This window comes from Pristiophorus japonicus, chromosome 2 (genome assembly GCF_044704955.1).
Source record: "Pristiophorus japonicus isolate sPriJap1 chromosome 2, sPriJap1.hap1, whole genome shotgun sequence".
Classification (NCBI taxonomy): Eukaryota; Metazoa; Chordata; class Chondrichthyes; family Pristiophoridae; genus Pristiophorus; species Pristiophorus japonicus.
Window position 1 is genome coordinate 32,748,876 of NC_091978.1, and position 17,949 is coordinate 32,766,824.

Here is a 17,949-nt window from a genome sequence, read left to right on the forward strand (position 1 = left end):
TCCCTGGGGTCAAAGGTCGGACGTCCCCCTCCCTAGGGTTGTGGATCGCACTCCCCCCCCCCCCCAGACCCCACCTGGTTCATGGATCGGATTCCCCCACGGGATTGGACCTACCTGCTCCTGTGGCCTACTCTAGAGTGCTCCCTGACCGACCGGAAGCCAAGCCTGTCAATCAGGCTGATTTCTGGGCAAGGACAAAACTCCACAGCATGCGGGGGGAAACCCAAACCCACCCTCCGCCTACATAACCTGCCCCTGATATCCAAGCCATTGTTCAATGTATATTATCACTGCTATTTCGCCACAGATGCTTTATATACCACCGCGTTGCTTTGGAGTTTCGGCTTCACATCAATACGATAAGTAAGTAGCATCCATAGAAGTGGACTGATTCCACAATCGAAAAGCAAGAGAGCGAGATTGGATCTGGCCCTTTGCCGAAATCAGGCTTCTTAAGTACTGAGGTAACACTGGTTTCGAACTTGGGGAATGCAAACCTCCTTATTATGAAACAAAAGCTAAATACCACTAATGTTTGAAATCTAAAATAAAAACAGCAAATACTGGAAACACTCAGCAGGTCAGGCAGCGTCTGTGGACAGCTTCAGGCCGATGACCTTCCATCAGAACTGGAAGATGATCGAGATATGAACAAGGTTTAAACGAGTATAGAGCCAGGGAAATGGAGGGCAGGGAAAGACCAAAAGGTCTGTGATAGGGTGGAGGGCTGGTACATTAAATGACACCATTAGCCTCTCATCCCTGGCTCTGATCTTGCTTAAAAGCTGTTCATCTCCATCAGCATCGAATTCTGATGAAAGGCCATCGACCTGAAATATTGGGTTGGATTTTTGACTTTTGGCGATTTCTGGGCGCAAATCGCAGCGAAATCAAAAATTTAGCGCCGGGTTAGTGATAGCGCCAGAGCCACAGCTTTACAGAATTTGTGTGACGGAGCCGAAAGTTCTGGTGCTAAAAATATCAACCGTTCTGCACATGCACAATTGGTTTTTTTCTTCCTGCGATTCTGGTCTGCTGTCCAATCACAAACGCTAATACAGGGCACGGTCGCATGCATGCACAGTACACCCGGATCTGAATAGCCATTTTAAAATTGGATTTTGATCATGGAGGAAGAGGGTAGCAGACAGCGTGCCAGGTGATTTACTCAAGAGGCTAACAAAGCTCTTGTGGGGGCTGTGGAGAGGAGATGGCAGGAGTTACACGGAGGGGTGAATCTAGACCCCTGCCATCCACTTTTAATAGAATCTGGAGGGAGATTGCTGAGGAAGTTTCTGCCTCAGACACAGTGGCCAGGCGTGAGAAACAGTACTGGAGAAAGTTTAATGATCTTTCGAGGGTCGTTAGAGTGAGTACAATTTTTATTGATGTACTCCTTTATTACTTAAATTATAAATCTGACACACTATTTGTTCTCATGCTGTTGCTGGGTCTCAGCACTCCGAAAATGCATGACACATAGGTAGGCTTAGTGCGGCACTCTATTTGCCATGAATGATCTTTACACATTATTAAGATTGCTTTCTGAGATCTCATAAGATGTTTCCGCACTTCGATGTCCTCCTGATGAACCACGTGCAGCTTCCAAGGCTATTAAACAAAGGACTCTATTACATTCACACAGTATGGTATCGTGCTTTGGTGGCTATCTGTGTGTGCCACAAGAGCAGATGGACCCTCTGGTAACCATTCCCATTTTCATCTTTGCAGGCAAAGATGTCCCATAACCGCCACGAACAGGTAAGGACAGGCGGCAGACCCCCCCGGACCCTGCCACTCACTGACCTGGAGGAGCGAGTGGCAGGCCTCATTGGCATCTCAGGTCAGGCAACTGTCAGTGGGGGCGCTGACCCCCGCTTGTATTCTGAGGGTAAGTCCTGCAAAGTGCCTGGGCAGGGTTGGGGCAATGTGATGCAGTGTCTGTGGACTAGGGTTGGGGCAATGTGATGCAGTGTCTCTGGACTCATCATCATCATCATCATCATCATAGGCAGTCCCTCGGAATTGAGGAGGACTTGCTTCCACTCCCAAAGCGAGTTCTTTGATGGCTGAACAGTCCGATACAAGAGCCACAGACCCTGTCACAGGTGGGACAGACATTCGTCGAGGGAAGGGGTCTGTGGGGCTGGTTTGCCGTGCGCTCCTTCCGCTGCCTGCGCTTGGCCTCTTCATGATCTTTGCGTTGAGACTCAAAGAGCTCTGGACTACATATTATGGAGTAGTGGCGGTCCTTCAAATTACCTGTGCTATGTGACCTGATGGGCGGAAAAGCAATGTGTGAAGAGGACACAAAAAATCTGCAAAAGCACATAGACAGGCTAAGTGAATGGGCAAAAATTTGGCAGATGGAGTACAATGCTGGAAAGTGTGAGGTTATGCACTTGGCAGAAAAAATGGAAGGGCAAGTTATTATTTAAATGGAGAAAAATTGCAAAGTGCTGCAGTACAGCGGGACCTGTGGGTCCTGGTGCATGAAACACAAAAACTTAGTTTGCAGGTACAGCAAGTGATCAGGAAGGCCAATGGAATCTTGGTCTTTATTGCAAAGGTGGTGGAGTATAGAAGTAACGAAGTCTTGCTACAGTTATACAGGGTATTAGTGAGGCAACACCTGGAATACTGCGTGCAGTTTTGGTTTCCATATTTAAGAAAGGATATACTTGCTTTGGAGGCAGTTCAGAGAAGGTTCACTAGGTTGATTCTGGAGATGAGGGGGTTGACTTCTGAGGAAAGGTTGAGTAGGTTGGGCCTCTACTCATTGGAATTCAAAAGAATGAGAGGTGATCTTATTGAAATGTATAAGATTCTGAGGGGGCTTGACAAGATGGATGCAGAGAGGATGTTTCCACTGATAGGGGAGACTAGAACTAGAGGGCATAATCGTAGAATAAGGGGCTGCCCATTTAAAATTGAGATGAGGAGGAATTTCTTCTCTCAGAGGCTTGTAAATCTGTGGAGTTCGCTGCCTCAGAGAGCTGTGGAAGCTGGTACATTGAATAAATTTAAGATAGAGATAGACAGTTTCTTAACCGATAAGGGAATAAGGGGTTATGGCGAGCGGGCGGGGAAGTGGACCTGAGTCCATGATCGGATCAGCCATGATTATTAAATGGCAGAGCAGGCTCGAGGGGCCGTATGGCCTACTCCTCCTCCTATTTCTTATGTTCTTATGACCTTTCTCATATCACCCTGCTCCTTCCTCTGCTGTTAACCACTCATCTGTTGCTTTCTACTTCCAGATGACCAGTCATAGGCGCCGCATCCCTCACAGATCAACCCTCCACGTCAGGCCATCATGTGGAGAAGGAGGAGGAAGATGAGTTCAGAGCGCAGCCGGCTCCAGGGCAGATACACTCTACACCTTTTTTTCCATCGGCAATCACTTCGTCTGAGGATGATGTAACTTTCCCAGGGTTTGACACCTCCGAGGCTCCTGGAACTAGTGGCGTTAAGCAACGCAATTCTGGGATTGAATCCCGTATGCCATCTCTCCAGATCGTGAGTCAGCAAAGTTGGTCTGCTGACAGACAGGCAGACGCAGAACTGGACATGGTGGGACTGTCCAGGGAGCACATCCAGCTCAACAATCAGCTCCTTGATGTCCTGGGTATGACTCTTGCGACCATCGAGAATCTCACTGTGACCATTAAGGAGGTAGGGTTGTAGATTGTTGGTGCGAGGCCATCAGTACCCACAGGAGGCTGCTGGCCTCCAGTAGTGACACTGGAGTCCCGGAGAGTGTGGTGCGAAGCCTTGCTGAATATGATGCATAACAAGCTCTGCTTCAGCTTGGGCAGATGATGCCGTCCATAAACCCTTCTGCCATACTCTCTGCGTTCCCCAGTGTCACACCCAGACCCACACCACCTGTGACTGGCGACGCCGATGAAGAGGCTCACCAGTCAGAAGCCGGGCCTTCCATGCCACGAGCTGGTCCAGTGTCTTCCCAGGTGGCGGCTCCAATGTCTCTCCTCCCAACACAGCAGTGCTCTGGCAACTTTGCTGCACGTCATTGTGGTGCCACTTTGGGTAGGAGCAGCAGGCAAGGGAAGGGGTTAAGGGTAAGGGGGGGAGGGAAGCCAGAGGTAAAATACAGTGGGGCAGGCGTTGTTGCATATGTTCTGCATTCTGTTGGTTATAATGTTGTTGTTGTTGTTGTTGAATAATCACAATGCTGGATGCAGATAATTAATGTTATTTTATTAAAGTTTCAAAGTTAACTTAACAAAGTTATAAAAGTTTACAATGTTTCATAAATTCTTTTGTTCACCTTAACCATTCCTGTGCAGTGTCTCATTTACAGAATAAGAGGGGGATAGTTAACATGTTGGGATAGAGTGGCCAGGCAACGGTCAAACATGCCGTTCACTCTTCAAGCAAAGCATTCAACTATGAGCTGCTGACGTAAGGCTTTTGCAGCGGCGTAATCTCCACGGTTCCTCCCCTGAGGTTGTGGTGGGGGTGTTGGTGGCACGGATTCCTTGCCAGGCTCCTCTTCCTCCTCCTCCTCCTCCCTCCCTCTCTCCTGAGGTGGTCCTGCAATCCCCATTGGCAAATGCTGTCCCCTCATGATAGCTAAGTTGTGTAGCATGCAGCACACCACAATGAATTCAGAGACCTGCTGAGGGGAGTATTGCAGGCAGCCTCCAGAGTGGTCCAGGCATCGGAAACGTTGCTTGAGCATTCCAATTGTCTGTTTGACGATGTTGTATGTGGCTATATGATTCTCATTATAGCGATGCTCGGCTTCTGTCTGAGGGTTCCGGAGCAGGGTCATGAGCCAGGTGGTGAGGCCATAACCTTTGCCCCCAGCATTCAGATCTTACCTTGTGGTTGACGTTCGAACAGGAATGAGACACTGCTTTCACGCACGATGAAAGCATCATGGGTGCTCCCTGGATATTGGGCATTGACTACCATGATATGCTGAGTATGGTCACAGACGATCTGTACATCTGTACGTTCATATAGTGGAATCCCTTTCGATTTCTGTAAAGGTGCTTGCAGGGCAATGTGCATACAATCAATGGCACCCTGAACCTTGGGGAAGCCAGCAATTCGTCCAAAACCTACAGCCCTCAAATTTTGGGTCTCCTTGATCATTGGGAAGTTTATGAAGTCCATCCTGCATACGTACATCATAGGCGGACCCTCGAACGAGGATGACTTGCTTCCACTAGAGTTCACAGATGTTTTAATGAAGGACCCTATGTTCCAGTCCTGAACTCCAATTGAAGGGGTGGAAGATGCCTGTGCGTGGATTTTTTTAACTTGTACTCTGTACAGTGCAATAGTCACCTGGCGAATGCAGCCCATTCGCTTAACCTATCCAAATCTCTTTGCAGCCTCTCTGTATCCTCCACACAACCCGCTTTTCCACTAATCTTAGTGTCATCTGCAAATTTTGTTACACTACACTCTGTCCCCTCTTCCAGGTCATCTATGTATATTGTAAACAGTTGTGGTCCGAGCACCGATCCCTGTGGCAAACCACTAACCACCGATTTCCACCCCGAAAAGGACCCATTTATCCCGACTCTGCTTTCTGTTCGCCAGCCAATTCTCTATCCATGCTAATACATTTCCTCTGACTCCACGTACCTCTATCTTCTGCAGTAATCTTTTGTGTGGCACCTTATCGAATGCCTTTTGGAAATCTAAATACACCACATCCATCGGTACACCTCTATCCACCATGCTCGTTATATCCTCAAAGAATTCTAGTAAATTCGTTAAACATGATTTCCCCTTCCTGAATCCATGCTGCGTCTGCTTGATTGCACTATTCCTATCTAGATGTCCCGCTATTTCTTCCTTAATGATAGTTTCAAGCATTTTCCCCATGACAGATGCTAAACTAACCGACCTATAGTTACCTGCCATTTGTCTGCCCCCTTTTTTAAACAGAGGCGTTACATTAGCTACTTTCCAATCCGCTGGTACCTTCCCAGAGTCCAGAGAATTTTGGCAGATTATAACGAATGCATCTGCTATAACTTCCGCCATCTCTTTTAATACCCTGGGATGAATTTCACCAGGACCAGGGGACTTGTCTACCTTCAGTCCCATTAGCCTGTCCAGCACTACTCCGCTAGTGATAGTGATTGTCTCAAGGTCCTCCCTTCCCACATTCCCGTGACCAGCAATTTTTGGCATGGTTTTTGTGTCTTCCACTGTGAAGACAGAAGCAAAATAATTGTTTATAGTCTCAGCCATTTCCACATTTCCCATTATTAAATTCCCCTTTTCATCTTCTAAGGGACCAACATTTACTTTAGTCACTCTTTTCCGTTTTATATATCGGTAAAAGCTTTTACTATCTGTTTTTATGTTTTGCGCAAGTTTACTTTCGTAATCTATCTTTCCTTTCTTTATTGCTTTTTTAGTCATTCTTTGCTGTTGTTTAAAATTGTCCCAATCCTCTAGTTTCCCACTAACCTTGGCCACCTTATACGCATTGGTCTTTGATTTGATACTCTTCTTTATTTCCTTGGTTATCCACGGCTGGTTATCCCTTCTCTTACCATCCTTCTTTTTCACTGGAATATATTTTTGTTGTGCACTGTGAAAGAGCTCCTTAAAAGTCCTCCACTATTCCTCAATTGTGCCACTGTTTAGTCTGTGTTTCCAGCCTACTTTAGCCAACTCTTCCCTCATCCCACTGTAGTCCCCTTTATTTAAGCATTTACTGTTCTTATTTCTTCCATATTATGATCTCGTTGACCACACATTGGACGGTGATGCCTCCTAATGGTTGGCAAATCACACCAGGTGGCTTCCCAGCTCCTGCTAACACCAAAGGCAATCTCCTTCCCGTTTCCACCACCAGAGTTATTTTTGTTCCATCTACGAAAGGGTAAGGAGCCTACCAGCTAGAAGACCTGCTGGGAGCCTTCCTCAGCCCCGGAATCCCGTGATCCCAACCTAAAGACCTCCGCGATCCCAACCCTAACACCACCTGAATTCAAAAAGAAGGATGCTAACTGCGACCCAATACTTCAGCACATGTAGTCATTAAAGGGTGTGTCAGGTACCATGCAAGATCCGAGTTCACTAGTTTCAACTGTGTGATCATCAAAAAGAAAGACTTGCATTTATATAGCGCCTTTCATGGCCACCAGACGTCTCAAACCGCTTTATAGCCAATGAAGTACTTTTGGAGTGTGGTCACTGTTTTATTGTGGGAAACATGGCAGTTAATGTGCACACAGCAAGCTCCCACAATGTGATAACGACCAGATAATCTGCTTTTGTTATGATGATGCAGAGAAAAATATTGGCTAAGACACTAAGGATAACTCCCCTGCTCTTTCTCTAAATAGTGCCATGGGATCTTTTAGGTCCACCTGAGAAAGGTGATGGAGGCCTCAGTTTAACGTCTCATCTGAACGTCGGCATCTCCAGCAGTGCAGCTCTCCCTCAGCACTGCACTGAAGTGTTAGCTTAGATTTCTTGTGCTCTTGTCTCTGGGGTGGGACTTAAACCCACAACCTTCTGACTCAGAGACAAGTGTGCTACCCACTGAGCCATAGTTGACACTGCAGTGAGTATTTATCAATGAGAATAATGCAGTCCACTCCGAAGCTTTGTGGCAACCGCAGTTGAACCCTCAGCTAAGTTGGAGTTTTTCTTCTAAGTGCTTTGGGTGCTGCTTTGGAGGACGTGAGCTCCAATCAGCAACGACAACTTGCAATTATATAGCACCTTTAACATAGTAAAGTATCCCAAGGAACGTTCTATTCCTGCACTGGGAATTGAACCCGGACCATGGCAGTGAAAGCACTACGACCTAACCACTAGTTCACCAGGGAACCTAATAGCCAAGGAAGCATTATCAAGTCCCAACATGCGGAGGATCAGACGGGGAAAGTCATTATGCAGGATTTAACTCATTACTGGCTAGTGGTGTATTCCCATGCAGATCAGTCAATCAGCAAAGGCAGAGTCCAGAAGCAGGAGTATGTCTGGAAGAGGCATAATTGAAGCTGCTGCATCTCAGGATGATACTCTACATGACCCTTCTGTAATGTATGCACCTGTGGGCATGCTCACGGGTTTGCATCATCACCCCCGGCAACCAAATTTTAAACCGTTTAATTTCCAAAATTGAATTTGTTATTTGTCGGTTTTTAGTGCCCCTTTAATCAGGGGATATTTGATCTACAGATCAACCAAAATAGTTGTAGAACTGTTGCATTGTGTGTGCCAGTCACGTGATGTTCACAAGACTCAATAAAACCCCAGTCAGTTGGGTCTAGGTCATCCACGATGAGGCATGCGGTTGGTGAGCCTGGTGGATAATATAAGAACATAAGAATTAGGAACAGGAGTAGGTCATCCAGCCCCTCGAGCCTGCTCCGCCATTCAATAAGATCATGGCTGATCTGGTCGTGGACTCAGCTCCACTTACCCGCCCTCTCCCCGTAACCCTTAATTCCCTTATTGCTTAAAAATCTATCTATCTTTGACTTGAAAACATTCAATGAGCCAGCCTCAACTGCTTCCTTGGGCAGAGAATTCCACAGATTCACAACCCTTTGGGAGAAGAAATTCTTTCTCAACTCGGTTTTAAATTGGCTCCCCCGTATTTTGAGGCTGTGCCCTCTAGTTCTAGTCTCCCCCACCAATGGAAACAACCTCTCTGCCTCTATCTTGTCTATCCCTTTCATGATTATAAATGTTTCTATAAGATCACCCCTCATCCTTCTGAACTCCAACGAGTAAAGACCCAGTCTACTCAATCTATCATCAGAAGTTAACCCCCTCATTTCTCGAATCAGCCTAGTGAATCGTCTCTGTACCCCTTCCAAAGCTAGTATATCCTTCCTTAAGTAAGGTGACCAAAACTGCACGCAGTACTCCAGGTGCGGCCTTACCAATACCTTATACAGTTGCAGCAACATCTCCCTGCTTTTGTACTCCATCCCTTTCGCAATGAAGGCCAATATTCCATTTGCCTTCCTGATTACCTGCTGCACCTGCAAACTAACCTTTTGGGATTCATGCACAAGGATGCAATTTCTGCGGTCTGGAGGAGTCCGTGTTCCATTTTTTTATTGAATGCACGAGGTTGCAGCCCCTGTTCCACTATTTGAAGGGGCTGCTCCTGAAATTCTGGCTGCACTTCAGTCCCACTCTCCTGATCTTTGGGCACCCTGTGCGGAGGGGAGCGGGTAGGTCCGAAGGCCTCCTCGTAGGACTGCTCCTGGGCACGGCCAAGGGTGCCATCAGCCGGTCCAGGCAGCGGGCGGTCGAGGGGGTCGTTCAACCTGACTGCCTGCCTCTCTTCCGCTCTTACATCCGGTCCAGGGTGTCCTTGGAGATGGAGCACGCGGTGTCCACCGGTACGCTCGCGGCCTTCCGCGAGAGGTGGGCACCGGAGGGACTGGAGTGCATCATCACGCCCGGCAACCAAATTTTAATTTGATTTTACGTTTTAAAGTTAATTTGTTTTAATTGCCGGTGCTTTTAGTGTCCCCTTCCCTTTTATAGGGGGCACTGGGGAAAAATTGTGATTTTAGTGCCCAAAAAAAAAACCAAAAAAAGAAAAACACAAAAAAAAACAAAAAAAAGGGGGGAAAAAAAGGGCCTTGTAAATGTCTGGAGTGTCACCCAGGTCGGGTGGCACTCTTTAATGTTTTATGTTTTCGCAGGTAAACTCAAAAGAGTTTCATGCACAAGGACCCCCAGGTCCCTCTGCACTACAGCATGTTGTAATTTCTCCCCATTAAAATAATATTCCCTTTTACTTTTTTTTTTCCCAAGATGGATGACCTCACACTTTCCGACATTGTATTCCATCTGCCAAACCTTAGCCCATTCGCTTAACCTATCCAAATCTCCTTGTTGCCTCTCTGTGTCCTCTACACAACCCGCTTTCCCACTAATCTTAGTGTCATCTGCAAATTTTGTTGCACTACACTCTGTCCCCTCCTCTAGGTCATCTATGTATATTGTAAACAGTTGTGGTCCCAGCACTGATCCCTGCGGCACACCACTAACCACTGATTTCCAACCGGAAAAGGACCCATTTATCCCGACTCTCTGCTTTCTGTTCGCCAGCCAATTCTCTATCCATGCTAATACATTTCCTCTGACTCCGCGTACCTTTATCTTCTGCAGTAACCTTTTGTGTGGCACCTTATCGAATGCCTTTTGGAAATCTAAATACACCACATCCATCGGTACACCTCTATCCACCATGCTCGTTATATCCTCAAAGAATTCCAGTAAGTTAGTTAAACATGATTTCCCTTTCATGAATCCATGCTGCGTCTGCTTGATTGCACTATTCCTATCTAGATGTCCCACTATTTCTTCCTTAATGATAGTTTCAAGCATTTTCCCCACTACAGATGTTAAACTAACCGGCCTATAGTTACCTGCCTTTTGCCTGCCCCCTTTTTTAAACAGAGGCGTTACATTAGCTGCTCTCCAATCTGCTGGTACCTCCCCAGAGTCCAGAGAATTTTGGTAGATTATAACAAATACATCTGCTATAACTTCCGCCATCTCTTTTAATACCCTGGGATGCATTTCATCAGGACCAGGGGACTTGTCTACCTTCAATCCCATTAGTCTGTCCAGCACTACCTCCCTAGTGATAGTGATCATCTCAAGGTCCTCCCTTCCCACATTCCTATGACCAGCAATTTTTGGCATGGTTTTTGTGTCTTCCACTGTGAAGACGGAAGCAAAATAATTGTTTAAGGTCTCAGCCATTTCCACATTTCCCATTATTAAATCCCCCTTTTCATCTTCTAAGGGACCAACATTTACTTTAGTCACTCTTTTCCGTTTTATATATCTGTAAAAGCTTTTACTAATGTTTTTATGTTTTGCGCAAGTTTACTTTCGTAATCTATCTTCCCTTTCTTTATTGCTTTTTTAGTCATTCTTTGCTTTTGCTTAAAATCTTCCCAATCCTCTAGTTTCCCACTAACCTTGGCCACCTTATACGCATTGGTCTTTGATTTGATACTTTCCTTTATTTCCTTGGTTATCCACGGCTGAATGAACTGGTAATGTGTCGTGTGATTGTTAAACCTTTGTTAATAAACCAACTAGTTCCTAATAGCAATGTGTTGCTATGAATTCTTAAGCAAAGAACCCATGAAGCAAATGCATTACACCTTCCGGCATCTCTCCTCAAATAATAGGAGTGGGCACAAGAAGGAAGGACCAAAGCAAAAAGGACCAGCCAGCGGCAGACATACCGGTAGATTAGCCAGGGTCATCACATGCCCCAGCACGTGATTCAAAGGGCCACCTTAATCCCAAGAGGTTCCCACTCGGACCCAGCCGTCAGCCGTACATTCCTGCCCTGAAAAAGCATCTAGAAAGTTCACAAGATTGGAAAGTGCAATACATAAACCATCCACTAGATCCAAGGAGAAGGCTTGGGAAGAACACACTGAGCACAATGCATTGGGCACCTACAGAGGAATCAGTTGTGTTTAATTAATTATTACGATAGCCTCTGTTGCTGAAAATCAACTTGTCAGTAGGTGTCTTGTATCAGTTAAAGCATGAACTACAGCCCAAGGAGCTTGGAAAACAACCTCCTATATTAAGGTAATACAGGTGCAGCACCTAAAATCCAGAACCCTTGGGATTGAGGTCATTCCGAATTCCGGGCATTTCCGGATTTTCGATTTGTTTTCTGACGTCACAAATCCGGAAACGCCCGAGCCCAGGTTTGGGTATTTCCGGATTTCGGAACGTCAGAAAGGCTAGGGGGGATTTCCACCGAGGAAGATGTCGTTGGATGGGCGGACCCCACCAAGGTTGTTGTTGGGTGGGCTGGCCCCGTCGAGGAGGTGTTCGGGCAGGCAGGCGAGGAGGCCCTGAGGTAAGGGCAGCGGCAGTGAGGCGAAGCAAGCGACGGCAGAGCCCTAAGGTCGGCAGGGTCGTCGGCGCCGGATTCAGGAACACTTTACAGATTGCGGACGACCCTGCCACCAATCGGTCCAGAGACCGGATTCCGAAACATTCCAGATGCCGGAATTCCGGATTCTTGTTGCTGCAGCTGTAGTAATTTGTCAAAGCGCTCTTTGTTGACGCTGTAACTTCCAGTTAAATGCTGTGGTACAGCCATAGGTGGAGTGAGTGCTGGTATTTTCGGAGCCACCTTGATGGAACTTCCAATTCTGCTGAACTTTTGGGAAAAGTTAACTTGCAATCAGTTTCTCCATGATATTGAATACTCGTCGACTATCAGAAACATTTCCTGAATGGTCATATCGGGGGGAAAAGAACAAGGAAAAGTCGGTCCTAAATAACATGCAAAAACAGGGCAAATCCATGCTGAAAATTATAACGTAAAAGAAAACAACCTTAATCTCAGAGTTACCCACACAACATGTCTGCGTAGGTGGAAGTAAATCTGAGCAATGAAGTGAATCAGATGAAAGGGACAATTTCTAAACCTGCTGCAGCCACCTTTAGAACTATTTTGATAAATGGTCGATTTGTAGAGAATAACGATGGTGTTGTCTTTCAAGTCACAGTGATTAATTCTTGTTTAAGTATCTCCACAGTGCACCAAATAATGAAACAAAGCAGCCCTCATAAAGATGTGCTAGTTCTTGCAGAATAGAGGTCATCGCCGCCTTAACAAATGTCATTATAGCAAATGAACAATTAGTGCAGCTGATATGAACAATTAGTGCAGCTGGGATAGTAAAATGCTAGGTTTTTCTTGTGAAATTACTATTCGGTGGAATAACTGAGCTTGCAAAATATTTGTAGTGATCTGTTGTCAGTAAAGATGTACAATCAGCCCAGTGTTAATCAGCTTTAACAAAGGCGGCTATCCGAAATTGAACCTTCTCTTCCAGTTGCCCTCGCATCTTGAGGCAAATAAATCCTGAAGTACAGGCAACAGCAAAAACAATCTTTGCCATGTTTAAATTATTAGGTGGGAATCACTGCGCGGCAATTACAAGAGAAATGCAGGGAACAGCACCAACCCATGTACATGGCCTTCTTTAACCTCACAAAGGCCTTCGACTCTGTCAACCGTGAGGGATTATGGAGTGTTCTCCTCAAGTTCAGCTGCCCTCAAAAGTTTGTCACCATCCTCCGCCTGCTTCACAATGACATGCAAGCCGTGATCCTGACCAATGGATCCACCACAGACCCAATCCATGTCAAGCAAAGCTGTGTAATCGCACCAACATTCTTCTCGATCTTCCTTGCAGCAATGCTCCACCTCACCCTCAGCAAGGTCCCCACTGGAGTGGAGCTAAATTACAGAACAAATGGGAATCAAACTCCGCTGCCTCCAGGCCAGATCCAAGGTTGTCCCTGTTAGGTATGTAATAACTTGATAGACTGAATACTGTAAACTAACACAAGCACAAATCTGGATCTGCTTTATTAGGGCCCGAAGTGATTACATTACATGATGGCTTGCCTTTTATACCTGGGCTGCACACACTGGTGCGTACAGCCCAATGACCTCCAAGAGTGGTGCCACCTGGTGGCTAGTAACCCCGAGAATACATACATGACAATATCCCCCTTAAAGATATTAGTAACAGTCTTTTTACAACTTGAGATGGTCCGGTGCTTTCCGCTTCCGAGTTGATCGTCTCAGTTCAACTCCAGCCTTGGGCGAGTGTTCTGAGTCTGTTATGACTGGGGGCTGGGTAGCCGATCTGATGGGAGTGGCAATGACCATGTCAGGCATTGAAAGTCCAGATTCATTGATGACAGCGGAGTCCTCTGATGACTGAGGGTGGGTTGGTTGGTCACTGATTGTGTCTTCCTCAGATTGTTCCGGTTTGATATGTCCTTACTATACAGTATAAATGCACACGAGGCCCATACTTGAGAGAAGATCACTCTGTGACCAGTTACCTTTATTACTAAGAACTCAAGAGGCAGACGGTGGGTGGAGCTTCCCCTTTTATACCGGAAAGTCCAGGTTAGGAGTGTCTCCCACAAGTTCGCCCGCTGTAGTCAGTGTTCTTAAGGTGTACAACTTAGGTCAGTTTATACATGGGTTACAATGATAGTTGAATACATGACATCACCTCCCCCCCAAAGTTTATTGGGATCACAGGTTAAGTCGCTCTGGTGGTTTACGCTCCCTTGTAGAGCGCCTGAGTTGGAGCTCCGGTTGTTGGGCGCTGGCCTAAGTGTTTGCTGTTTGCGATGCCTCAGGTCTGTCCGGACTGCCCACAGTGACTGGGCTCTCCTCACTTGGTTCCGGTGTTCGGTCACCTGTGGTGGAGTAAACTCTATGTCGTGTTCTTCCTCTGCTTCTTCTATGGGGTTGCTGATCCATGTGTTTGCAGCAGATTTGTCCATTGGTAAGTTTAACTACCAAAATCCTATTCCCCTCTTTGGCAATCACAGTGCCTGCAAGCCATTTGGGCCCTGCAGCGTAATTAAGGACAAAACCAAGGTCATTGACATCGATACATCGCGCCCTTGCATTCCTGTCATGGTAGTGATATTGCGACTGATGCCTGCTCTCAACAATTTCTTTCATAGTAGGGTGTATAAAGGATAACCTGGTTTTGAGCGTCCTTTTCATTAGCAGCTCTGCAGGTGGAATCCCTGTGAGCGAGTGTGGTCGGGATCTATTGGCCAACAGGAGGTCTGTAAAGCGGCTTTGTAGGGAACCTCCTTTGATTCTGAGCATCCCCTGTTTGATTATCTGCACTGCTCGTTCTGCCTGGCCATTTGAGGCCGGCTTGAACAGTGCACTTCTGACATGGTTGATTCCATTGCCTGCCATGAGGTCCTGGAATTCAGTGCTTGTGAAACACGGGCCATTGTCGCTGACCAAGAAGTCCGGTAGACCATGGGCGGCGAACATTGCCCGTAGTCTTTCTACCGTGGCAGAGGATGTGCTTGAATTTAAAATGGCACACTCAATCCATTTGGAGTAGGCGTCTACTATAACCAAAAACATTTTTTCCATAAAAGGAACTGCGTAGTCCACATGGATGCATGACCATGGCTTGGCGGGCCAGGACCAAGGGCTAAGGGCTAAGCTGGGCACACGTGTTGCACCTACGAACACAAAGTTCCAGGTCTGCATCTATTCCTGGCCACCAAACGTGTGACCTGGCAATTGCCTTCATCATGACAATGCCTGGGTGCTCAGTGAAGTTCTCTGATAAACACCTCTCTGCCCTTCTGGGGCATGACTACTCGGTTTCCCTACAGTAGGCAATCGGCCTGAATCGAGAGTTCATCCTTGCGCCGACGAAACAGTTTAAACTCCTCAGGGCATGCCCCGTACGTGGCTGCCCAGTCCCCATTCAGGACACATTTCTTAACTAAAGACAGTAGCGGGTCTTTATTTGTCCAGACTTTAATCTGACAGGCTGTCACAGGTGAACCTTTGCTTTCGAAAGCTTCAACAGCCATGACCATCTCCGCATCATGCTCAGCTGCCCCCTCAGTGGTGGCTAGTGGTAGCCTGCTGAGTGCATCGGCACAGTTTTCAGTGCCCGGTCTGTGCCGAATTGTGTAGTCATAGGCGGCTAACGTAAATACCCACCTCTGTATGCGGGCCGACGCATTCGCATTAATGGCCTTGTTGTCGGCCAAAAGTTATGTTAGGGGTTTGTGATCTGTCTCCAGCTCAAATTTCCTGCCAAACAGGTACTAGTGCATTTTTTTTACTGCATATACACATGCTAGCGCTTCCTTTTCTACCATCCCATAGCCCCTTTCTGCCTGGGACAGACTTTTGGAGGCATAAGCTATCGGCTGTAACTGACCATTGACATTCACATGCTGCAACACATACCCGACCCCATAGGACAACGCATCACATGTTAAAATTAGGTTCTTATACAGGTCATATAACGTTAACAGTTTGTTAGAGCACGCAATTTGTTATGCTCTATCAAAAGTCCTTTCCTGGCTGTCCCCCCAGACCAAATCACAACCTTTGCGTAGGAGCATGTGTAGCGGCTCTAACAGCGTGCTCAATTTGGGAAGAAAGTTGCCAAAATAGTTTAGGAGCCCCAGGAATGAACGCAGCTCCGTCGTGTTACGGGGTCTGGGTGCTCTCTGGATCGCTTCCGTTTTGGACGCAGTAGGTCTGATCCCGTCTGCTGCTATCCTCCTCCCCAGGAATTCTACCTCTGGAGCTAAGAAGACGCACTTCGCCTTTTTCAGTCTCAGCCCTACCCAGTCCAGTCTGCGTAGCCCTCCTCCAGGTTGTGGAGGTGTCCTTCAGTATCGCGACCCGTGATGAGGATGTTGTCTTGAAAAACCACCGTCCTTCGAATCGACTTGAGGAGGCTTTCCATATTTCGCTGAAAGATCGCGGTGGCCGAACGAACCCCAAATGGACATCTGTTATACTCAAACAACCCCTTGTGTGTCGTGGTGGTGGTCAGCTTCTTCGACTCACTCGGCAGCTCCTGGGTCATGTAAGCTGAGGTCAGGTCCAATTTTGAAAAATGTTTGCCACCGGATAGCGTCGCAAAGAGGTCCTCTGCTCTCGGTAGCGGGTACTGGTCTTGGAGTGACACCCGATTGATGGTGGCCTTGTAATTGTCACATATCCTGACCGACCCATCCGCCTTGAGCACCGGCACGATCGGGCTCGCCCAGTCACTGAATTCGATTGGCGAGATGATGCCTTCCCTCAGCAGACGGTCCAATTCGCATCCTATCTTTTCCCGCATCACGTACGGCACCGCTCTGGCCTTGTGGTGTACTGGCCTGCCGTCCGGGTTTATGTGAATCACTACCTTGGTCCCCATGAAAGTGCCGATGCCGGGTTGAAATAATGAGTCAAATTTGTCCAGGATCTGTGAGCATGATACTCGCTCCACAGAAGAAATTACATTGACATCGCCCCAATTCCAGATCATGACAGCAAGCCAACTCCTCCCCAGTATTGCGGGACCGTCCCCTGGGACAATCCAAAGTGGCAACCTGTTCTCCGAATCTTTGTGGGTCACGACTACCATGGCGCTGCCGAGCACCGGAATGATCTCCTTTGTATATGTCCAAAGCAGTGTGTCAATTGGCAAAAATTTTTGCCTCCTGGCCTTGGACACCCACAACCTTTCGAGCTGTTTGATACTCATCAGGGACTGGCTGGCCCCCGTGTCTAGCTCCATTAATACTGGGATGCCATTGAGGAGCACTTTCATCATTATCGGTGGCGTCCTGGTATATGAGCTGTATATGTGCTCCACATGAACTCGCTGAACTTCAGCTTCCAGCGATTTCCCCCAGTATTCATTTGGCTTACATCGGGCCCGTCCTCCTTGTACATCAACCTGGCTGCAGGCTTCCTGCACATACGCGCCAAGTGACTGCTGACGTTGCAATTTCTGCAGGTATATTGCTGATACCTGCAAGCTCTGGCTGGGTGTTTGCCTCCACACCTCCAGCATGAGCTGAATGCCTCATTGTTGGAAACAAAAGGTCCATTACCAGTCGATCATCTCTGACTGCCTCTGTAACTGTCCTTAAGCGCACCATTAACAGGTGTTGATGGCCCCATTACTGGCCGCATTGCCAATTGCAAAGGCATGAATCGCCATTCAGCTAGCCATTGTCTCTGTTGAATTCCCCCTTTGGGCATGTCTGATTGCCCTTGTCTGCCTAGAGAACTGTGTGCCGCATTAACAATGTTGACTCCCTGGTCGTTTGCCGCATTTGAGCCAAGACTTTTGCCATAAATCCTTCTGGTCTCTTCCTCCCCTGAGATAATTGTCTGGGCTATCAGAGCTGCCGCTTCCAAGGTCAAGTCTTTGGTCTCAATCAGTTTCCTGAAAACCCCAGCGTGCCCGATGCCCTCAATAAAAAAAGCCTCGCAGCATCTCCGCTTTGCATGCATCTGGGAACTTACATAGGCTCGGCAGTCGCCGGAGATCTGCCAGGAAGTCTGGAATGCTTTGCCCTTCTGGCCGCCGTTGCATGTAAAACTGGTGTCTCGCC